Below are 25850 nucleotides of genomic sequence, written 5' to 3' on the forward strand. Positions count from 1 at the left end.
AAGTAAAATTCAAATGTTGAGATGACCAAAATCTAATTGAAAAAAAGTGGGCAAAGTCTATGAACAGTTTACGAAGGAAGAAACACATATGGCTCTTGAACATACAAAAAGATGTTGAACCCCATTCTTAATCAATGAAAACTAAAACTGCACCCCCCAAAAAAACTGTACCATTTTTCTTCACTTCCTATATTGTCGAAATCCCAAAAATTTGATAACACACTGAACTGATGTAACCGTGAGGAAACAGGCACTCTCATGCATTGCTGGTGGGAATATAAACTAGGCCACCACCTATGGAGGCAATTTGACATGATCTCCCGAAATGGCAAATGCATATCCTCTGACCAAGCAGTTCCAAGAACTTAGCTACGACAAACATACTTGCACAGGTGCAAAGTCATTAATTGCAGCTTTATTTCTAACAGCAAAAGGTGACTGACTAAACACATTTTAGTTTATTCAGAATTGAGACTCCTATGGGGGGAGAGATAAATTAGGAGTTTGGGATTAACATATATACATGACTATATATAAAATAGATAATCAATAAGGACCTACTGTATAGCACAGGGAATTCTACTCAATAATCTGTAATAACCTATATGGGAAAGGAATCTGAAAAAGAATGGATAAATGTATATGTGTAACTGAATCACTTTGCCATACACCTGAAACTAACACAACATTGTAAATCAACTATACTCTAATATAAAATAAAAATTAAATTAAAAAAAAGAATTAAGACTCCTATAAGCTACTTACAAAAGAAAAAAAAAGAATAACCTTGAAGTCCTAATATAAAAAGATCTCCAGGACACATTGTTCAAAGAAAATAATAAGACACTAAAAATATATATATATACTATGCTACCACTGGAAACTGAGAATACATATTCCCATTTGCTTGTATTTTGGATGTACATCAGAAACAAATAGCAATGGCTGGGATGGGGAGGAAGGAGTCGAATAGGACTGATGGGAGACGAGAGGAAGATTTTTTTCCTTGTATAACTTACTTTTTATTTTTGAACCTATTCAAAATGTAAGCATCTTCAAAGTAAAAAAGCAACTGTAAAGACTGTAGCTTGTCTTAATCCTCCTATCTTCCCATTTCTTTACTCCCTTCCATAGTCAAACATCTGGAAAGATGTGTCTCTCTGTACTAGATATCCTCTGCCACCTCCCATCCACTCTTGGACCACTTCATTTTGATGAAGACCATCAACCACTCTCCATTCCCCAGAAACCACTTTTATCGAGGGAACTGATGCCAAATGCCACAGACAGCGCACCATGCAGTCAAACACTGTTTTCTTTACGTTGCGGATAGCATCACTCTCCTGTTTTCCTCCTACTTCCTTGGCTGCTCTACTTTATCCATTCCCATCCGCCCTCCATGAAGTAGAGTTCCTTAGGACTAGATTTTGGTTCCCTTGTCATCTATTCACTGGATGATTCCAACCATACCTCTCACGGTTTTAAATACTACCAGTGCACTGAGAAGTGATACCCAAATTTATTCTCCCAGTTCAGACATCCATCTGAGCTCACTACACAACTCACCTAGTAACATCTCCACTGGAACATACTGAAAAAATATTAAACTGGACACAGACCATTTCCAAAACTGAACTCTCCAATTTTCAGGTTCTAGTTAGGAAAACAGAAACCACTCTAGACGTTAAGATAAAGAAAAATTAATACAGAAGTGTGGTTACGTGGGCGATGGAAAAGCCAAGACACCAAATGTCTTCACCAAATGGGGAAGGGTGAAACAACCAGGAGATGAGTAACAGCAGGAAGCCATTATCAGCCTAAGGGCTGGAGGGACTGACTGGAAGAGCCCAGAAGCTGTGATCACTGGCGGGGGCAAGGGCAACAACAGGAGCTGCCCATCAGAAAGCAGCACTGCAGCGAAGGGAGGAGCTGTCTGACAGGCACGGAAGCCACCGGAATGAAACTGCCACTTCCTGGAACCGGACCCAGAGCAAAAAGCGTGGGAGGAAACCACCCTACTTTCTCCCTACTCCCATCCGCCAGGCTTCCATTAGCGCCTCCTGTTGGCCAAATCTAACCACAAGATCCAAAAGGCAAGGAGACTGAAATGCAGTTCCATGCAATACAGAGGACAGAGGAAATCAGGGAACTGAAACTGAGAGCCAGCAGGCAAATGACTAAACCTTCCATCTTCCAGAATTCCCCATCTCCATAAATGGCATCTCAGATCTAAGAGTACATCTAGGTGTACTCATGCTGAAACCAGAAACCTCGGAGTCATCATTAATCATTCCTTTCACCTCACCATCTCCCGCAGCAAATCCAGCAAATCCCAAAGGATTTTACCTCCAAAGAATGTGAATATGTCTGCTATTTATCTCCACAGCTGCCACCCTTGTATAAGTCTCCTCCCTCCCTAGGGCTGCCATTACAGCAATTATGAAAACTATCAATGAACCAAAGGGAAGCAAGAGTTGTTTTGTTTTAACTAGATTATCATGGATAATTTATACATGTGGACAATGAAAACTGGGTGAATAAAATACACACTATTGGCAGCCAACTGCAACTTTATTTTGGTAAGGAGAAAATAATTCATTACTGAGAATTTGCTACAAACCAAAAAATAGAATTGTTTAAAAATATATAATTGTATCTTTTTTTTTTAAAGAACTCAGTAAAATAAAATTCCAGTTTATTGTTGGACAACAGTGTTTCACACATACATCAACAGACCAAAAAAAAATAAACAGTCACTTCATAGAGAAAAAAAGGGGAAAAAATTAATCTTTTATCTTTGGCCTTTATAACCATCTCATAAAACTACTTATAATACAACTAAGTACACACCCCAAAAAAGTTACTGGCATTCTGGGAATAAGACTGTTTTTGTTGTTGCTTTTGCTTTGTTTTCTTTTTAACCAGTTGTTTTTTCTCCTTTGAGATTATAATGAACATGGTCACACAACAAGTAAAGTCTGAAGTAGGACTGAGAACACTCCGAAGGCTGGTCTGGTCATCCAAGATCATTAAAAATGGCTGACCCCTAACAGTATGTTCAAAAATAAAAATGCAAATTAAAATACAAACAAATCTTCCTTTTGAAAGCACTTTTTTTTTAATTGAAGTTTAGCTGATTTACAATGTTGTGTTAGTTTCAAACATACAGCAGTAATTCACTTATACAAACATATACATATTGATATATATACAAATCTATTCTTTTTCAGATTCTTTTCCATTATAGGTAATTACAAGATATTGAATATAGTTCCCTGTGCTACAGTAGGCCCTTGTTGGTTATCTATTTTACATATAGTAGTGTGTATGTATTAATAGCAAACACCTAATTCATCCCCCACCACCCCCATTTTCCTCTTTGGTAACCATACGTTTGTCTTGCATGTCACCTTTAAGAAAAGAAGCAGGACCTTGAAAGATCTGGGTTTTTTCCTTCTCCTGTTGTAAATTCACGTTGTGGGTTGGGTTGGGTGGTGGGGAGCACACGTCACCTGCAGGTGACTCTGCCCGCAGTGGGCAGCCTGGGGGCCTCTCTCCTCCAAGGTAATCGTGTTTAGATTCTGAGAGAGGAAGTGGGGAGTGAATGGCTCAGGGTGGCCTTCCCCCCCCAGCCCTTTCTTCTTAGTTTAACTTTTTCTTTTGTGCTGCCTAGTCATCCTCATCAGTTTTCCGCTTCTTGGTGTGAACACTGTCATCCTCGTCACCTTCAGCTGCCCATTTGCCCAGAGCTGCCTCAGCCTCCTTGTCTTCACTCCACCCTCTTCCTCCCCACAGCCCCCTTCCCCCTCCTCCACTGCTCCCCACCTTCTTCCACTTCACTGGCAGCCCCCTGCTCCCCATCTACCTCATTAGCCTTTCCTTCAGCAGCATCTCTTCCACTCTCTACCTCCTCCACAACTTCCTTCTTCTCCTTTAAGTCCTTGGTGATGACCTCAGAGCTGGTGTCCATGGCCGGGTCTGACACGGTGGGGCACACCAGAGATCCAATGCAACAGACAAAAAAGAAAGTCCCAGTTCGGGGACTCTGGCAGTGAAGCAGCCTGAGTCCATGTCTGCGGAGGAGGCATACAGACCTGTGGCTGCAGTGAACAGGGAGCCAGTCTCAGGGACAATGAAAAGATGGCTTTTCAGAGCAGCCGACTAGTCCAATTGTATCTTTACATTCATGTATTCCATGGAAAATTTCCTTCCTGATTCAGACATTTTAAAAGTGGTATATTGAAAAGAGTTCTATTTAGCCAAAGAGCAAATCATAACAACCTAGAGAAACCACTCACTAGCATATTTGCAAAACATCTGGTTTCCATTCAGATTATATACAATGCTCAACTGTTTAGCACAAATCGATAACTTGATTCATCTGCTTGCAATGGCACACTTCCATGACCAATTCTAGAATACAGAAGTATCTCCTTGAAGGGAAGTTTAGGTTATCTGCTGAATATTATTTTCGCTAATACCAGAGCTACCTCTAGGATTTTGACCCAGCAAACTTACTGGGTCAAAACAATTACCAGTTTGGTAATCAAAAGAGAAATATCCATAGGATACTGCCAAGGGAGGAAAGATCCAGATCAAAAATAAAGCTATGGACTAGGCATAGGTTCACTGGACTTCAAAGTACAATGAAGAATAACAAAGATCTATGACTGGAATAATGAAACTTACTGTGAGTGAAGTACTTTAAAGCCAGTGCCCATTCGGACTTGTTAATGCCCACACCACACCAAAGTTATATATTTTGACTATGACTCCCGTAGAGAAACAAAATGAGCCAACTGTACACCTAAGCGGGCAACCAATAATTGCTGTTCAACTGATTGACAGATATTCATAAATAATATCCCCAAATGACAGTATCAAACTTTCTAAAATTACAAATATGTTTTACCAATTTGAGACAAAGAATAAGAGACAAAGAGAAGAAAAACCATTGCCTTAAAGGATAATTTGGGAAAGAAATCGATTAGAAAAAGATTAGAAAACCCTGCCCATTTGTCACAGCAGCTGGGGACTTCCTGAGAGAAGCGAGTATTTGATTATCTGACACCAGTGCACAGAAATAGGGAGAATTAGCTTAATAAAACGAGTAAGATCACTGAACTAGAATTTGACTTGTGGAATATATTAATGTTACCACTTTTGAAAATTAATATTGATATCCCCTATCTCCAAATCTACTTTTCAGATTTAAATTTTCTTTCTTTTAGGTGATTCAAAATTTTGATTGAGTCATTTTCTACTTAAAGTCAAAAGTAAAGTATTCTAGTCTTAACTTTGCTTCAAAACACTAGAGACAATATAAAAATTATTACACTTCGGGCTTCCCTGGTGGCGCAGTGGTTGAGAATCTGCCTGCTAATGCAGGGGACGCGGGTTGGAGCCCTGGTCTGGGAAGATCCCACATGCTGCAGAGCAACTAGGCCCGTGAGTCACAACTACTGAGCCTGCGCATCTGGAGCCTGTGCTCTGCAACAAGAGAGGCCGCAATAGTGAGAGGCCCACGCACCACGATGAAGAGTGGCCCCCGCTTGCCACAACTAGAGAAAGCCCTCGCACAGAAACGAAGACCCAACACAGCCAAAAATAAATAAATAAACAAATGTGGGGTTTTAAAAAAAGAAAAAAGAATATTATTTATAAAAAAAATTATTACAATTCAATGATTTAAAAAAGGCAAATAATCTGATTAAAAATGGTCAAGAGCTCTGAATAGACATTTCTCCAAAGATATACAAATAAATCATCATCACATGAAAAGATGCTCAACATCAAAACCCATCAGGAAAATGCAAATCAAAACTACCAGGAGAGGGCTTCCCTGGTGGCGCAGTGGTTGAGAGTCCGCCTGCCGATGCAGGGGACGCGGGTTCGTGCCCCAGTCCGGGAAGATCCCACATGCCGTGGAGCAGCTGGGCCCGTGAGCCATGGCTGCTGAGCCTGTGCATCCAGAGCCTGCGCGTCCGGAGCCTGTGCTCCGCAACGGGAGAGGCCACAACAGTGAGAGGCCCGCCTACCGCAAAAAAAAAACAAAAAAGGCAAGTGGCTAATACATGTCAGAAAATGAATTAAATCATGCAGTGAATAAAATTTCAAGCACTTTAAAAAAAAAAAAAAAAACTACCAGGAGTTACCACTTCACATCTACTAGGATGACTATAATAAAAATAAATTAAATAAAATAATAACAAGTGTTGACGAGAACATAGAGAAATTGGAACCATCATGCACTGCTGATCAGAATGTAAAATAGTATGGCTAATTTGACTATTAGTAGAGCTAACAGTCTGGCAGTTCCTCAAATTGTTAAGCATAGAGTTAACATATGATCTAGAAATTCCTTTTCTGGGTGTATAGCCTAGAGAAATAAAACTATATGTCCACACAAAAAATTGTACATCAATGTCCATAGCAGCATTATCCCTAATAGCCAAGAAGTAGGAAAAACCCAAACATCCATCAGGTGATGAACAGAGAAATAAAATGTGGTATATCCATACAATGGAATATTATTAGGCAATAAAAAGAAATGAAGTAGTGATACATGTTGTAACACGGATGGACCTTGAAAACCTGATAAGTGAAAGAGGTCAGTCACAAGGGAACACACGTCATATGATTCCACTTAAATGAAATGTCAAAAGAGACAGAAAGCAGACTGTTGATTACCCAGGTCTGGGAAAGCAAGCAAGGAGGACTGAGGGGTGACAGCTAAAGTGGTTTGTTTGGGGCAATGAAAATGTTTTAAATTGACTGTGGTGATGAATGCACAATGCTGTGAATACACTAAAAACTACTTAATTGTACACTTCAAATGGTGTATGGTAGGAGAATCATTATCTCAATAAAACTGCTTAAAAAACACAACAACAATAACAAAATACTACAGATAAGCTTGAGCCACACCATCACCACTGTTCTCACTTCTGTGCCCTCTGCCTAAATGTCTCTTCCACCCACCAGCTCTAGCAAACTCCTACTCACCTTTCACGACTCAGGTACACGTCATCACCCAGGAAGCCTTCTCTACCCTCTTCAGAAAGAGTAAGGCACTGCTCTCCGTGTGTGCACAGATGAGCTAGTGGCACATCCTGGCAAAGATTCATACATGTGTCCCCCCCTTAGTATGAGTCCCTCAATTGTCTGTTCATCTTTAAATCCCCAGAGCCAAGCTGAGGACTTAGAAGAAAATATGCTCTTATTGTGGATGGAGGGAAAGAAGGGAGGAAGGGAAGGGAGTGAGAGAGGGAAGGAGGGAGTGAGAGAAGCAAAGAGGGGAAGGCAGGGCAGGGAGAGAGAGTACGAAAGAAAGGGAGCGGGGAGGGGAAATGCATGAATGAACAAACAAATGAGCAAAGTAGCAAAGATCAGGGCAGCAGAAAGGTGCATTAATGAGTACTCATCAAGACCAAACTTCCGGGGCAAATAGACTAGTTCTTGTCAGTAATCAAAAAGTTAACTCTAGAGAAATACTACTTTCAGCAGAAGCTGGGGTCAAGCTCTGATAGAGAATCTGATATTTCTTCCAGGGGACCTTCTTGCTCTAACAAGAACAAATAACAGCAGCAACTTTTCATTCTATGGAACACTGTGTACTGATAATTTTTTTTAATTACACTTACAAAATTATCACAGAAATAATTTTTTCATTTAATACATTATGAAATTTATACATATAATTATAGGAAAAGTAAAATAAAAACCCTATGCATTAAAAATAGATTAGAGGACTTCCCTGGTGGCACAGTGGTTGAGAGTCCGCCTGCCGATGCAGGGGACACGGGTTCGTGCCCCTGTCCGGGAAGATCCCACATGCCGCGGAGCAGCTAGGCCCGTGAGCCATGGCCGCTGAGCCTGCGCGTCCAGAGACTGTGCTCCGCAACGGGCGAGGCCACAACAGTGAGAGGCCCGCGTACCACCAAAAAAAAAAAATAGATTAGAGGGCTTCCCTGGTGGCGCAGTGGTTAAGAATCCACCTGCCAATGCAGGGGACATGGGTTCGAGCCCTGGTCCGGGAAGATCCCACATGCCGGGGAGCAACTAAGCCCATGTGCCACAACTACTGAGCCTGTGCTCTAGAGCCTGCGAGCCACAACTAGAGAAAGCCCACACACAGCAACAAAGACACAATGCGGCCCAAAATACATAAATAAAACAAATTTTTAAAAAAATAGATTAGAAGGAAATATACCAAAATATTAACAGTAGCTGTATTTTGTTTGTTTGTTTTTTGTTTTGTTTTGTTTTTTGCGGTACTTGGGCCTCTCACTGTTGTGGCCTCTCCTGTTGCGGAGCACAGGCTCCAGACACGCAGGCTCAGTGGTCATGGCTCACGGGCCCAGCCGCTCCGCGGCATGTGGGATCCTCCCGGACCAGGGCACGAACCCATGTCCCCTGCATCGGCAGGAAGACTCTCAACCACTGTGCCACCAGGGAAGCCCAGTAGCTGTATTTTGATAATGGCACTCATATTCTAAACATCAGGTCTTCCTAGATTCTAGAGGCTTTCAGACACGAGTCTGGGCCTAACAAGGCAGAGCTTCTTCCCCAAGCCTGATCCCAACCATCTGGAGGTTCATAAGGTCTCTGGAGACATGTTCTATAGCATCCAAATGGCTCATCTGGAAGGGCTGGCCCCTCAGAGAGTTGACTTTGACCCCAAGGGCCCTCTCTTCATCCAATTATTCTGGATGGAATAATTCATGCTGGAACTTGCCAAGCCAAGGTTCTAACACTGGCCTTGAAGAAGGCTGTATCGATAGTTCAGAGATTAGATAACAAGGGACAGAGGTAGGCTGTTAATTATGGGAAAAGGAAGCCTCCAGTGGGAAAGAGGTTTCTGCAAAAACAAAAGAACTCAGTGACTGACTAGATATGGGAAATGACAGAGCGAAGATTTAAGGTTTCTAACCTACAAGGCTAATGCAAAGAGTGACACCAGTAACGTAAGTGGAAGCCGTAGGGAGGAGCAGGTCAGAGGAAAAGAGTGTAACTTCGGCATTAGACACGTTCACTTTAAGGTACTATCCAGTGATCTATGTGAGCAGAACTGTGCCACAAACAATTGTAAACGCATGACAGAACTCATATAAGGTCAATGATGTTGATGTCACCAAAGATGACAGACACCAGGAACCGCAGTGAGGAGGACTACTGTACACCAGGGGTAAAAATCATCAAGGAGGTGGAAATATGTCACAGAGGCAGAATGGGTGGGCAGGACTTCAAAAGAGGAGTGTTTGCCTGACTGAGTAATGGTGACAGAACAATGGACTTAAGGTGGCAGCGAAAAGCAAAAACTATGCTGACCTCTCCTCTGCCTTATGAATCAGAGGGAACTCGCCTAGACATCACAAGTGCAATTAAAATGCTTGACTTAACTTCCTGTAGATTTCCATTTGACTATGCAATAAATTAGAACTAAATAACCACATGTGCATAGCGTTTTACCCTTTGCGTAGCATTTTCAAATACTTTATCTCATCTAATCTCACCAGCAGCCCCATGAAGTAAGTATTTATGATTCCCATCTTATGGATGAGGAAACAGGGATAGAAAGGTGTTGTGACTTGCAGAGAGGTATCCTAAACTGGAAACCAGGAGGCAGGGCCAGGACGACCTGTGTCTCTAACAGGTGAACTGAAGCACTTTGAAATCTGCGTTATCAATTTCCCTTTTGATGGAAATGGCCATGTTGCCTTTAACTCCCATGTATAGGGATTACCTCTTTTGTGATGCCTACAACAACTAAGCTTTGCACATTTAGTCACAGATTATAGTCATCTACTTTCCTCTACAAAAAATAACGTTTAGGGCTTCCCTGGTGGCGCAGTGGTTGAGAATCCTCCTGCCAATGCAGGGTACATGGGTTCAATCCCTGGCCTCTGAAGATTCCACATGCCACGGAGCAACTAGGCCCGTGCGCCACAACAACTAAGCCTGTGCTCTAGAGCCTGTGAGCCACAACTACTAAGCCTGAGTGCCACAACTACTAAATCCTGCACGCCTAGAGCCCGTGCTCTACAACAGGAGAAGCCACCGCAGTGAGAAGCCCACACACCACAGCTGGAGAAAGCCCACGCACAGCAACGAAGATCCAACACAGCCAAAAATAAAAATTAATTAATTAATTTTTTTTAAAAAAGAAAGAAAATAAAGTTTACATTTAGAATGCTATAAATTATCTATACTCCTCATATAAAGAGCTAAGAAGTAGAAAGCACAGATGAGAAGGCAAACATCGGGGGGCTGGATAAGAATGTAACAGCAAAGAGGAGACCGGAGCACCCCTCACCCTCCCCGCCTTCCATACTGAGTGTGTACAAGGCGATGGGGTGGGGCTGAGCAAGGTCAGCAGTCACGCTGGGGGAGGTGGGTGGTATCAGAGCCCATCCAAGGGGAGGAGGTTGTCAGAGCACAAGCAGGAGGAGAAAGGCATCTGTACAGGAGGGTGACTCTGCATGGGCGATCAGTGGACGAGAAATGAAGAAGGGAGGGACGGTCACAAAGGAGAGTGGCCTGACACCAGGTGGCACAACCTGAGCAGAGCAGGAGCATCCACCAAGGCGCGCAGCCCAGCCCAGGGTCTCAGCGCCGAGGAAATGCAAGAATGGCATCCCTGCAGGGGGCAGCCCAGAGTGGGTGTCAGAGCTGGAGCACAGTGAGATGGGCATATGCACGTAAGGACAGCCTGGCCGGTGAAGCCCAAGCCCAATGGAGGTGACGAGGGCCGCCGCATGGAGCAGGTGGTGGCAGCTGCCCGGTGTCTGCTGTCAGACCATAAACAGGGTGAGGAAAGTATGCACGCAGGAGGATGGCCCTGCGAGGTGTTAGGAGGGTGTGCTCACAGGGCACTGGAATCTGGGAGGGGTGAGGAGGCCAGCTCTGTAGGGACGCACCAAGGTGCAGACTACAGGAGTTGGAGAGAGGTGAAAGTTTGATGAGGAAATTTACATAGCTCAAGGAACCCTCTCACAAAATACATTATTAACAACAGGAAAAAAATAACCTTACAGAACAGACACTTGGCAGACATCACCTTAATCAACTGATCAAAGTTAACATCACCAGTAATGGGACAAATCCAAATCAGGTGTCACTTGACAGGATGCACTCAGAGGATCGATTTTGAAGATATTCCCACCAAAGATGCCCAACTTGAACCTACTCAGGAGAAACATTAGACAAACACAAATCATGGGAGGATCATTCAGTAACTGGCCTGTACTCCTCAAAAATGACAATGATAAAAAGGCAAGGAGAGAGAGAGAAACTGGTCCAGATTTTAAAAGTCTTAAGGAGACATGACACCTCAATGCAAAATCCTCTTGCTATAAATGACATTATAGGGATAACCTGTGTGAGGAGTGAAGAAGAGATGGTAGGGAGGTCTGAGGGCCAATTCCCATTTTTGATGGCAGTGCTGTGGTTCTTGTTGGACAATCACTTTGAAGAAAACAGACACTAAAGTATTTGGGGGTGATGAGGCAAAAGTGAACAGCTTACTCTCAAATGGCTTAGAAAGGGAAAAGGAAAAGGAAAAGATTTTCTGTAAACATCATTTTTTTTTTTTTTTTTTGAAACCAAGAGGCAATTAGAGGGACAGGCTGCTCGGCAACATAAGAATATAAGGCTGCCACCAAAAAACTGCAAGAGAATGAAAGGCATTAAAAAACATGGAATATGGGCTTCCCTGGTGGCGCAGTGGTTGGGAGTCTGCCTACTGATGCAGGGGACGCGGGTTCATGCCCTGGTCCGGGAGGATCCCACATGCCACGGAGCGGCTGGGCCTGTGAGCCATGGCTGCTGGGCCTGCACGTCCGGAGCCTGTGCTCCGCAACGGGAGAGGCCGCAGCAGTGAGAGGCCCGCATACCAGAAAAAAAAAAAAAACACGGAATATGACTATCCACATGGAAGTATTTTTTCTCTGATAGGAAAAGAAGCATCAGTTTTATGGGAACAATGTCAGTGGCGGGACCAATACAGATATCAGCAAACTGGGTTTTTTGTAAATGTCTATATTAAAGGAATATCTACTTTAAAAGCCAAAGAGAGACAGGTGGAGTCAAGATGGTGGACTAGGAGGACGTGAAATTTGTGTCTCCGCACAACTAGGGCACCTGCCAGGCACCGGTAGGGGACCACAGACACCTATGCGAATGGGAGGAACCCCAGCAACCAGCTGGCGGGATCGTGGCTCCCAGGCCGGAGGTCAGGTCTGAGCTCCTGTGCTGTGAGCTCCGAGTACAAACCACTGGACTAACAAAGAACCTCAGACCCCAGGGAATATTAAAAAGAGTGAGGCCACCCAGAGGTCGTAATCTCAGCACCAAGACCTGGCTCTATCCAACTCCTGCAAACTGCAGTGCTGGACGCCTCAGGCCAAACACAGAGTAAGACAGGAATACAGCCCCACCCATCATAAAAAAAAAAAAAAAAGAAACGACAAAAAAATATGTTACAGACAAAGGAACAAGACCAAATAAATGAAGACGAAATAGGCAACCTACCTGAAAAAGAATTCAAAGTAATGACAGAAAAGATGATCCAAAACCTCAAAAACAGAACAGGGAAAATGCAAGAAACATTTAAAAAGAATCTAGAAAAACTAAACAGCAAACAAACAGTGATGAACAACACAACTAGCAGAATAACTGTGGAAGAAGAATGGATAAATGAGCTGGATGATAAAATGGTGAAAATAACTGCCAGGGAGCAGAATAAAAAGAATGAAAAGAATTGAGGACAGTCTCAGAGACCTCTGGGACAACATTAAACGCACCAACATTTGAATTATAGGGGTCCCAGAAGAAGAAGAAGAGAAAAAGAAAGGGTCTGAGAAAATATCTGAAAAGATTATAGACAAAAACATCCCTAACATGGGAAAGGAAATAGTCAATCAAGTCCAGAAAGCGCAGAGTCCCATACAGGATAAACCCAAAGAGAAACACCAAGACATATATTAATCAAACTATCAAAAATTAAATACAAAGAAAAAATATTAAAACCAGCAAGGGAAAAGCAACAAATAACATACAAGGGAATCCCCATAAGGTTAACAGCTGATCTTTCAGCAGGAACCCTGCAAGCCAGAAGGGAGTGGCAGGACACAATTAAAGTGATGAAAGGGAAGAACCTACAACCAAGATTACTCTACCCAGCAAGGATCTCATTCAGCTTCGAGGGAGAAATTAAAACCTTTACAGACAAGCAAAAGTTAAGAGAATTCAGCACCACCAAAGCAGCTTTACAACAAATGCTAAAGGAACTTCTCTAGGCAAGAAACACAACAGAAGGAAAAGACCTACAAAAACAAACACAAAATAATTAAGAAAATGGTAATAGGAACATACATATCAATAATTTCCTTAAACGTAAATGGATTAAATGCTCCAAACAAAAGACATGGACTGCCTGAATGGATACAAAAACAACACCATACATATGCTATCTACAAGAGACCCACTTCAGACCTAGGGACAAATACAGACTGAAAGTGAGGGGATGGAAAAAGATATTCCGTGCAAATAGAAATCAAAAGAAAGCTGGAGTAGCAATTCTCATATCAGACAAAATAGACTTTAAATAAAGACTATTACAAGAGACAAAGAAGGACACTACATAATGATCAAGGAATCAATCCAAGAAGAAGATATAACAATTGTAAATATTTGTGCACCCAACACAGGAGCACCTCAATACATAAGGCATATGTTAACAGCCATAAAAGGGGAAATCAACAGTAACACAATTATAGTAGGGGACGTTAACACCCCACTTTCACCAATGGACAGATAATCGAGAATGAAAATAAATAAGGAAACAAAGCTTTAAATGACACAACAGACCAGATAGATTTAATTGATATTTATAGTACATTCCATCCAAAAACAGCAGATTACACTTTCTTCTCAAGTGAGCAAGGAACATTCTCCAGGGTAGATCACATCTTGGGTCACAAATCAAGCCACAGTAAATTTAAGAAAACTGACAACATATCAAGCATCTTTTCTGACCAAAATACTATGAGATTAGAAACCAATTACAGGGAAAAAAATGTAAAAAATACAAACACATGGAGGCTAAACAATATGTTACTAAATAACCAAGAGATCACTGAAGAAATCAAAGAGGAAATCAAAAAATACCTAGAGGCAAATGACAATGAAAACACGACGATCCAAAACGTATGGGATGCAGCAAAAGCAGTTCTAAGAGGGAAGTTTATAGCTATACAAGCCTACCTCAAGAAACAAGAAAAATATCAAATAAACAATCTAACCTTACACCTAAAGGAACTAGAGAAAGAAGAACAAACAAAACCCAAAGTTAGCAGAAGGAAAGAAATCATAAAGATCAGAGCAGAAATAAATGAAAAAGAAACAAAGAAAACAATAGCAAAGATCAATAAAACTAAAAGCTGGTTCTTTGAGAAGATAAACAAAACTGATAAAGCATTAGCCAGACTCATCAAGAAAAAGAGGGAGAGGACTCAAGTCAATAAAATTAGAAATGAAAAAGGAGAAGTTACAACAGACACCGCAGAAATACAAAGCATCCTAAGAGACTACTACAAGCAACTCTATGCCAAAAAAAATGGACAACCTGGAAGAAATGGACAAATTCTTAGAAAGGTATAACCTTCTAAGACTGAACCAGGAAGCAATAGAAAATATGAACAGACCAATCACAAGTAATGAAATTGAGACTGTGATTAAAAATCTTCCAAAAGACAGAAGTCCAGGACCAGATGGCCTCACAGGTGAATTCTATCAAACATTTAGAGAAGAGTTAACACCCATCCTTCTCAAACTCTTCCAAAAAATTGCAGAGGAAGGAACACTCCCAAACTCATTCTATGAGGCAACCATCACCCTGATACCAAAACCAGACAAAGATTCTACAAAAAAAGAAAATTACAGACCAATATCACTGATGAATATTGATGCAAAAATCCTCAACAAAATACTAGCAAATAGAATCCAACAACACATTAAAAGGATCATATACCATGATCAAGTGGGATTTATCCCAGGGATGCAAGGATGCTTCAATATATGCAAATCAATCAATGTGATACACCATATTGACAAATTGAAGAATAAAAACCATATGATCATCTCAATAGATGCAGAAAAAGCTTCTGACAAAATTCAACACCGCTTTATGATAAAAACTCTCCAGAAAGTGGGCATAGAGGGAACCTACCTCAACATAATAAAGGCCATATACGACAAACCCACAGCAAACATCATTCTCAATGGTGAAAAACTGAAAGCATTTCCTCTAAGATGAGGAACAAGACAAGGATGTCCACTCTCAACATTATTATTCAACATAGTCTTGGAAGTCCTAGCCACGGCAATCAGAGAAGAAAAAGACATAAAAGGAATCCAAATTAGAAAAGAAGACGTAAAGCTGTCACTGTTTGCAGATGACTTGATACTATACATAGAGAATCCTAAAGATGCTCCCAGAAAACTACTAGAGCTAATCAATGAATTTGGTAAAGTAGCAGGATACAAAATTAATGCACAGAAATCTCTGGCATTCCTATACACTAATGATGAAAAAGCTGAAAGAGAAATTAAGGAAACACTCCCATTTACCACTGCAACAAAAAGAATAAAATACCTAGGAATAAACCTACCTAGGGAGACAAAAGACCTGTATGCAGAAAACTATAAGGCACTGATGAAAGAAATTGAAGATGATACCCACAGATGGAGAGATATACCATGTTCTTGGATTGGAAGAATCAATATTGTGAAAATGACTATACTACCCAAAGCAATCTACAGATTCAATGCAATCCCTATCAAACTACCAATGGCATTTTTCACAGAACTAGAACAAAAAATTTCACAATTTTATGGAAACACATAAGTGCTGGCACAGCCAAAGTAATCTTGAGAAAGAGAAAACGGAGCTGGAAGAATCAGGCTCCCTGACTTCAGACTATTCTATAAAGCTACAGTAATCAAGAGAGTATGGTATTGGCATAAAAACAGAAATACAGATCAATGGAACAGGATAGAAAGCTCAGAGATAAACCCATGCACATATGGTCACCTTATCTTTGATAAAGGAGGCAAGAATATACAATGGAGAAAAGACAGCCTCTTCAGTAAGTGGTGCTAGGAAACCTGGACAGCTACATGTGAAAGAATGAAATTATAACACTCCCTAACAGCATACACAAAAATAAACTCAAAATGGATTAGAGACCTAAACGTAAGGCCAGACACTATAAAACTCTTAGAGGAAAACACAAGCAGAAAACTCTATGACAGAAATCACAGCAAGGTCCTTTCTGACCCACCTCCTAGAGAAATGGAAGTAAAAACAAAAATAAACAAATGCGACCTAATGAAACTTAAAAGCTTTTGCACAGCAAAGGAGACCATAAACAAGACGAAAACATAACTCTCAGAATAGGAGAAAATATTTGCAAATGAAGCAACTGACAAAGGATTAATCTCCAAAATCTACAAGCAGCTCATGCAGCTCCGTATCAAAAAAACAAACAGTCCACCTGCCGATGCAAGGGACACAGGTTCGTGCCCCGGTCCAGGAAGATCCCACATGCTGCAGAGCGGCTGGGCCCGTGGGCCATGGCTGCTGGGCCTGCGCGTCCGGAGCCTGCGCTCCGCAACGGGAGAGGCCACAACAGTGAGAGGCCCGCGTACGGCAAAAAACAAAAAACAAAAAAAAAAACAACCCAATCCAAAAATGGGCAGAAGATCTACATAGACATTTCTCCAAAGAAGATATACAGATTGCCAACAAACACATGAAAGGATGCTCAACATCACTAATCATTAGAGAAATGCAAATCAAAACTATAATGAGGTATCACCTCACACTGGTCAGAATGGCCATCAACAAAAATCTACAAACAACAAATGCTGGAGAGGGTGTGGAGAAAAGGGAACCCTCTTGCACTGTTGGTGGGAATATAAATTAATACAGCCACTATGGAGAACAATATGGAGGTTCCTTAAAAAACTAAAAATAGAACTACTGTACGACCCAACAATCCCACTACTAGGCATATACCCTGAGAAAACCATAATTCAAGAGGAGTCATGTAGGGGCTTCTCTGGTGGCGCAGTGGTTGAGAGTCCACCTGCCAGTGCAGGGGACACGGCTTCATGCCCCGGTCTGAGAAGATCCCACATGCCGCGGAGCGGCTGGGCCCGTGAGCCATGGCCGCTGAGCCTGCGCGTCCGGAGCCTGTGCCCCACAATGGGAGAGGCCACAACAGTGAGAGGCCCGCGTACCGCAAAAAAAAAAAAAGAAAAAAAATTCATGTACCAAAATGTTCATTGCAGCACTATTTACAATAGTCAGGACATGGAAGCAAACTAAATGTCCACTGACAGATGAATGGATAAAGAAGATGTGGCACATATATACAATGGAATATTATTCAGCCATAAAACGAAACAAAATTGAGTTATTTGTAGTGAAATGGATGGACCTAGAGTCTGTCATACAGAATGAAGTAAGTCAGAAAGAGAAAAACAAATGCCGTATGCTAACACACATAAATGGAATCTAAAAAAAAAAAAATCGTTCTGAAGAGCCTAGGGGTAGGACAGGAATAAAGACGCAGACGTGGAGAATGGACTTGAGGACATGGGGAGGGGGAGGGGGAAGGGTAAGCTGGGACGAAGTGAGAGAGTGGCATGGACATATATACACCACCAAATGTAAAATAGACAGCTAGTGGGAAGCAGCCGCACAGCACAGGGAGATCAGCTCGGCACTTTGTGACCACCTAGAGGGGTGGGATAGGGAGGGTAGGAGGGAGATGCAAAAGGGAGGGAATATGGGGATATATGTATACATATAGCTGATCACTTTCTTATACAGCAGAAACTAACACAACGTTGTAAAGCAATTATACTCCAATTAAGATGTTAAATAAATAAAAGCCAAAAAGAAGAAAAATTCACATGTAAGTATTCATAAATCTTTCCTTAAATATGGAGAAATAAGTGAAACTGATTCAGAGCCAGGTAAAAATGTCTTTGGTGCCTTAAGCACTACATGTATTAGGTAAAAGACTTTACCATTCTGCTATTCATGCACTAACATATTTCCAACTAAAAAAGAGTAATTTAGTCCCCCTCATAGTATTTTTAAGTATCTATAATTCATCTAACACTCACTCATGATAAAAACACTCAGGAAACTAGGAACAGAAAGTATTTTCCTCAATCACATACAGAATATCTACCAAGACTTCTATAGCTAATATCACTTAAAGGTGAAAGATCAAAAACCAGGCAAGGATGTCCCATCTCACCTCTCAAATGCAACACAGTATTAGAGGGTCTAGACAGCACAATGAAGCAAAAAAAAAAAAGAAGTAAAATACAAACAAATCGTAAAGAAAGCTGTCTCTTCTTGCAGATAACACAATTACCTATGTAGAAAATCCCAAGAAATTTACAAAAGAAACTCCGAGAACTAGTAATTGAGTTCTGCAAGATCACAGAATATAAAATCAACAAACAAAAATCAATTGCATTTGTATACACTAGCAACTAACAAGTGAAAAAAATCAACAAAAAAAATACCACTTATACCAGTGCTCCACGAAAATGAAATACTGTGGTGTGAATCTAAAAAAATATGTACCACATATGTATGCTGAAAATTATAAAATTTTGTTGAAATAAATTAAAGTAGACCGAATCCCTGGAGAGACTTACCACATTCACAGATTAAAAGACTCAGCATAGTAAAGATGTCAATTCTCCCCAAATTGATCTGTAAATTTAACGCAAGTCCTATCAAAATCCCAGCAAGGTTTCTGGTAGTCACACACAAACTTATTCCAAAATGTATATGGAAAAGGAAAGTCCCTAAAATAGCCAAAATAATTTTGCAAAGGAATAAGAAAGTAGGAGGAATCAGTCTATCCGATTTTAAGACTTCTTGTATAGCCACAGTAAACAAGACTTTTGTGACTGAGGTAGACCCTCCCAGGGAACATAAAACAGGGGCAGCAGATGGATTAATTTAGGAGTTGAATCCACTGCCAGAACAGGAAGTCTTCAACATCTTCCACAGTGTGGTGTTTTTGTGGACCAGTGACTACTTGGAGTTTTTAATTCTCCCCCTTTTTTCTAAGTGGGAGCATTTATTAAAGTTATCTTGTTCCTTTACCCACTGAAGTTTTCTGGGTGTACAAGGAACACAGATTTTCTCTTTTAGCTTTAGGTCACCAGAAGACGAGCCACAACCAGACCTGATGGAGAAAAGTACACATCAAGCAGACATCCTGGACTAAGAGGTAGATGCAATCATGGATGAGAACAGGTATCATCATCTACCTCAGAAACGTGGTAACTGTATTCCATGGAAAATGCATTCATAAGAAGAAGGCTATATTTTGATTTTGGCTAGCCAAAGTGATATATTTTGCAGATACTATTGGTTAACAAACCCAATACCTATTTCCAAACTCTTTCTCCCTTCCCCCATCTCTACCAGAGGCTGGAAAAGCTAAATCACACTTTCTCAGCCTTCCTTCCCCTTAACGGTGGCCATATGAATCAATTTTGGCCATAACACTTAAGGGGAAGTCTGCTGTGCTACAAGGTTTCCAAGAAGGTCTTCTGGTTTCCTGATAGAATGAATAGAGATGTCCCAGAAAGGCTTTTGGTTTCCCGGTAAAAAGAGAGATGCTGCTGTCAATCCATACCCCTTCGTGGCACCTCAGACAGAAAGGTGATGCCTAGAGCAGGAGCAACCATCTTGCAACCATGAAGGAAAGGCCAAGAAAATTACAGAACAGCCCTGACACTGCTGAGCAGCTACGTCAATGTAAGCAAGATCCCTACCTCCAAACGTCTTCTCATGTAAGAAAAATAAATCCTCATTAGTTTAAGCCACTGTTGACTAGGTGTTTTGTTACATACAATGAAAAGCATCCATATCTAAATACATTGTGTTATCTAATAATAAATTCTTTAAAAATATGAATAATGATTTACTATTGCATGAATACTACTTCTAATAACGAATCTTTCTAAAGCCTTCTGGAGTACTTTTATAATTAATATTAATTTGATAGTATGTGTTATACATTCCCCGCATATATTCACTTAGCCTCTCAGGATCTCATTTCCTTTCTTCCATTCAACATGTATTTTGAAGAGCCTACTATGTGTTAAGCACTCTACCAGCTGCTGGGAAAACAGAGTGATTTAGTCAAGGCCTCTGTTTCCACCCAGCTTACTTTCTAGCAGGAAGCTTATGTGCAAAATGAGACAGATGGAAAATGATCTCTCCTAACACCAACATTTGTAAAGCAATGAAGCTAGTTTCAGCATACAACACAAGGATCAGGAAAAACAATAAAGGAAGGAGGCTTCTGAATAAGACTACTCCAACTCAGTGAGTCTAGGAGGGAAAAAAAAGTAGTAACAGTGAAGTTAGAAGTTAAATATTTACAAAATAAAAGAAGCAGGAAAAAAGTATACTCAATCCACATTCTCAAGCCCCACTCTGCCCAAAGTAACTGCAGCAAAGAAAACATAGATCTCAAAACAGACTTTAATGGTTGGGTAACAGGGAACACAATAAAGGCAGGTCTTGGAGACAGTGCTATGGTGTTAAGGCTAAGCCAAAAAAAAGGCCGATATTTGTCAAACAGATGTAGAGTCTTCCAATTCCAATTTTATAAAATCTTGCTTAATTTTTTTCACTTAACAGTCTATGTTTTCTTCTACAATGATATTTTATAATCTTCACTACAACCAAATCTGTTTATGTTATGCTTTACCCAGAAGCAATGTATGGATTGTAAATGCCTTACTTCTACTTAACCTCACGGGGAAGATAGATCAAGTATTACAAATCACTTAAGAGAGTTAAAATACAGAGCACATCTAAGCCAAATATGTCTAAACACTTATTAAACTGTACCTTAGAGCAATATATTGACTTTTTACACACTACCTACATATAACTTGACTCATTAGAAAGCCCCAATTTTAGGAATTTATCATAAGTCACAAAGACATTCAAAACTTTTCAATTAATTTAGTGAAATTCACACATGTCCCTGGTGAGAACTGTGAGAAACATTCTAGACTAACATACACATCACTGGAATTCTTGTTTAACTAACCAATGCAGAAAAGATAAAATGGATGCATATCGACTCAACACTTTAACTTAGTTAACCAATAAATTTTCTATAACAGCCATTTTTATATTTGATAGATAAGAGAACCCAGGTAAATAAAAGTTTTACAACATATTTAAAAGAAGTTTGCCGAAGTGGAGTAGAATATAGAACTATTTCTAGATTACAGTTAAAAGACAGATACCAGTCATATCTATGGTTTTATTCTTACAAAATGCTTTAACAGAAATAAAATAATTTTCCTAGGAATTAACTGTCCATAGTATCTTTAACCAGAATGCGTCAGTGTTTTATCTCATTGTAACCACAGCAAAGACAAATATTGTCTTTTTGAATTAAGTGTGCTGAGTATTCTAGGAAATCATGCTACTACTCAGAAAACAGATGAAGAAGAAGGTGGGAATATTTTACAAACCATAATCATAGGATCTATGCCAAGAAGCATAGAAACGTTAGAGACAAAATTTTGTTTTGGGCTTCCCTGGTGGCACAGTGGTTAAGAATCTGCCTGCCAATGCAGGGGACACAGGTTCGAGCCCTGATCCAGGAAGATCCCACATGCCGCGGAGCAACTACGCCAGTGCGCCACAACTACCGAGCCTGCGCTCTAGAGCCTGCGAGGCACAACTACTGAGTCTGACTGCCACGACTACTGAAGCCCACGCGCCTAGAGCCCGTGCTCTGCAACAAGAGAAGCCACCCAATGAGAAGCCTGGGCACCGCAACAAAGAGTAGCCCCCGCTCATGGCTTAGCCCATGCGCAGCAACAAAGACCCAATGCAGCCAAAAATTAAAATAAATAAATTTATTTTAAAAAATAATTTAATAAAATCATTTTTACAAAAAAACTATTTCTATGATATAGCTTACTCTAATACCAGTTGTTGATGTGAATATAATAAACTCAATTAAACAAACAAAAACTGGCTTCCATAAACTCTGCAGAAATACTGTACTATACAAAATTTTAAACACAGAGGCTTATGTACAAAATTTTAGTACTAAGTAATCTCGTAATTTGAAATACTTTTCAAATTTTCACGTCTCAAACAAACGTATGTACACCAAGGGGGGAAGTGGCGGATAGGGGTGGTGGTGGGATGAATTGGGAGATTGGGATTGACATATATACACTAATATGTATAAAATAGATAACGAATAAGAACCTGCTGTATAAAAACTAAAAATTTAAAAATTAAAAAAAAAATTTCATGTCTCCCCTTTTTTTTTCCCGCACTACCCTCTTCATATGTGGAAATGGATGTTTTTAAATTAAGTGTAGCTCTCGGTTCTCATCTGAGATGATAGCCCAGTTTCATATGGTTTGGGGGGCTTAGGGTGGTGGTGAGTTCTTAAGAGAGCATTAACGTGAAAAGAAGTAGGGATCCAAGTACATCAAAGGCAGGACTTACATATTTTGTAAACAGGACAGAGCAGCAGCTGGACACCCTATTATCTGCCTAGCCTATTCCTGAGTAAGAAGATAAAAAGAAGCAACTTCAAGAGAGAGGAAAAGTCTTACAAAAACAGACAAAATACTATGAGTTTGTCCTCTTAGTTGACTGATAGGGAGAAGAGGCTGTCCCCATGGGTCTCAGATCCAAATACTACTACTCCACTCCTAAAAAAATGGTCTCTACCAAGAGCTGACCAGCCCCTCATCCTAGCATTCACCCCAAATCACCAAATGCCTTCTCATAAACTTTGAAAACAAACCCCTTGAATTAGGTGGTAAACTCTCCCCAACTGCACAGGATCTAGTTTCAAGAAAAGAATTCCATAATAAGCTGCATAGAAACGGTTCTCCAATCTCCCAAAGAAAGCACATTAATAAACCAATGTGCCTTTTTTTAAAATGAGATATAAATAGATATAAATCATAACTATCACTTATTCAGCATATTCTTGTGCTAGGCTCTCAGAGTTTCATATGCATAAATTCATTCAATCCCTACAACAATTCCACGAGACAGGTACATGGTTGTCTCCACTTTACAGATGAGGAACCTGGGCTTAAGTAACTTGGCCAAGGTCACACATTGTCAAATGATAAAAGAAGGATTTGAATTGAGCAATCTGGCTCCAGACTCTGCAATCTAATCACCACCTATACAATCCTGCTGTCAAATGTATTTAAAAGCACTTCAATATATATCAGGAATAAAATAAGAGTCTATTACACAGCACTATCTTTTTGTCAAGCACCCTGGCTTAGAAATCAATAAAACCTCCCTATTAATTACTAACCTCCACCTTGATTTACTTTGTAAAACACATACAGCAAGCATCTTGCACTTCATAAAAAAATTTTTGAATCAGTATACTACTCTTTCTGTAAATTATAGCAATAAGATTTTATTTTAACAGGATTTGAACACAACATAGCAATTTCCCTTTCCCACTGAGTTTGGGAAAGTATACTGTAAAGGATCCCATTTTAAAACCTTTAACACACTGAATAACCTAAGTGTTACAAAATAAGTGTAAGTTGGCAGGCTGTTATATTATTATATCATACTCCCCTGTCCATGGTCCAAATGGATCACTGCATAAACTTATTAGTTTGCTTTCTTGGCTTACAAAGTTAGCTTATATACTGATTATCTTAAGATTTTTCAAAAATTATCATTCTTCTAAAATAAGGGTATATAATTCACTACAATGTTAAACTCTTTTTCTGTTGTTACTAAAAAACGAATGGACTTTCTTCAACAACAAAACTTGTCTACAACTATCTGAAGAGAAGTTATGCTTTGCCCTGGAAATATACAGATTTATATTTCATTGCTCACTAATCAACAAAACACCTTTAACATACATTTTTCTTCACCAAAAAAGCCATATAAAAACGATATAATTAGTTTCCCCAAAGATGTTTAGGCACCAAACATTTTATTGAAAAAAGCCTGGCAAATGCAAGTGGTCTCCTTTCTGTTTCAGATTAGTATTTAAAAAAAAAAAATCAAAGTGTCAGTTTCTAATGAAAATGATAGCTAATTAAGTTCTTGAAAAATTGAGAGTTGTACTAGATAACAGCTAAGATAACAATTAGATATTGCAATAGTACTGAAATGTAAAGAGTAAATTTGAGGAAGTAATAAAGCAGAGTGGAAAGGGCTTCCAAGAAAAAATGTGTTGGTCAAGGGAAAAGATGGCAGACTAACACAGACTCATTGAACCTATCTTTTTCAAATCTCAATGAATTAAATAGTAGAAATAAAATTAGCAAAGAAAATTACCACGAGTGTTCTAACCTGAAAAGGGGCCAAACTTTATAAATTTTTTTAAAATGTCATCTGGAAGCAGAGTAAACATATAAAACTGAAAACAAAATATTTCAATCATCAACTCAGTGCTATCCCTCACTCCTTTGCCCACATTATCCATCCAAAATCGAAAAGAAGTACTATAAGGGAATTCCCTAAAGGTCCAGTGGTTAAGACTCCACACTTCCAGTGCAGGGGGCATGGGTTTGATCCCTGGTCAGGGAACTAAGATCCCACATGCCACACAGCCAAAAAATAAATAAATAAATAAAAGAAGTACTATGAGGATGAAAGGTGAATGGATAAAATTTTTGAATATCACAATGATAGAAATCAATTTTTATTTTTAAAAAATTTCAAACATGTGAGTAAGAACTTAGGAAATACAGTATCGATAAACACTGGGGGCAGGGGGGCAACTTGAGTATAAAAAAGCTATATAATCCATGGAAGAATGAAAGTGATACAGGAATGGAGAAGTCCTTACAGGAAACAACTGGGAGTGAACACTGAATCCACCTAAATATAGCTAAACAACAAAGCTAACAACAGAAAAGGGTATCTGTTGTGGGACAGGATAAAACTGCCATAAACTTGTTAAATGTTTTTTTAAATTACTTTAAAAATAGGAGTTATACTAACTAGAGCTGGAGACATAGGTAAGAACTCATGTTTAACCTAATATAGATCCATATGGAAATATTTATACATATGTGTATATACACGGGTTAGTATACACATATGTATTTCCTTGATTTGCCATCTGAGATGGTCTACGAGAAATGACAAGCACTGGCAACCAGTACACCTAGCACCCCAATCTTGGTTTCTAATACCTCTCTCTAGTAAAAGGAACCAGGGCTCCCTGGAGAAATGGCTGCTTCTGGGGGTGAACAAAGAATGTTCCTCAGCACCCAGTTCTACAAGGGTGAGTTGATAACCCACTGCAGCTGCCAACTGACAGTGCACCCTGGAGGAATTCAGGATGAAAAAATCAGGGAAAGGCACTCTGTGTTTTGGATAAATTAGCCCCATAGATAATTAGAAGTATACCTCAGGAAGAATTTCAATGACCCCAGATTCCTGCATCTTCCCATACATAGAAACACTAAAATTATTAACTTGAGATACTCTTTTTTGTGGTCCGCAGTAATCTCTTACCAAGATAGATGCTTCACTGCATATATTTCCTAGCCAAAAATCATATATAAACGGGCTTCTCCCCGACCTCTTCAGAGCAGTTTCCTCAGAGCTGAATGGCTGTCTCCCAGGCTAAAGTCCTCAGCAAGACCCTGAATAAAACTTACACTCACAACTCTTACGTTTGCATTGTTCTTTAAGTCAACACAGAAAGGAGGCAGAAAATATACAAATAAGCCTGGAGCAGCACCCTGTA

The 25850-nt window shown here is 40.0% G+C and overlaps 1 protein-coding gene and 1 pseudogene across 9 annotated transcripts in view; both read right to left on the reverse strand.

Annotated features, from left to right (window-relative positions):
• The window catches only part of CDKAL1 (CDKAL1 threonylcarbamoyladenosine tRNA methylthiotransferase), a 661934-nt gene that overhangs the window by 569112 nt on the left and 66972 nt on the right, over nt 1–25850 (reverse strand). The gene's annotated exons all lie outside the window — the stretch shown is intronic.
• Nucleotides 3350–4258, reverse strand: LOC308623630 (annotated as a pseudogene). The gene has a single exon. The product of its transcript is annotated as an uncharacterized misc_RNA (transcript).

The sequence above is a fragment of the Mesoplodon bidens genome, assembly GCF_964165515.1.
Source record: "Mesoplodon bidens genome assembly, chromosome: 10".
NCBI classification, from domain to species: domain Eukaryota; kingdom Metazoa; phylum Chordata; class Mammalia; order Artiodactyla; family Ziphiidae; genus Mesoplodon; species Mesoplodon bidens.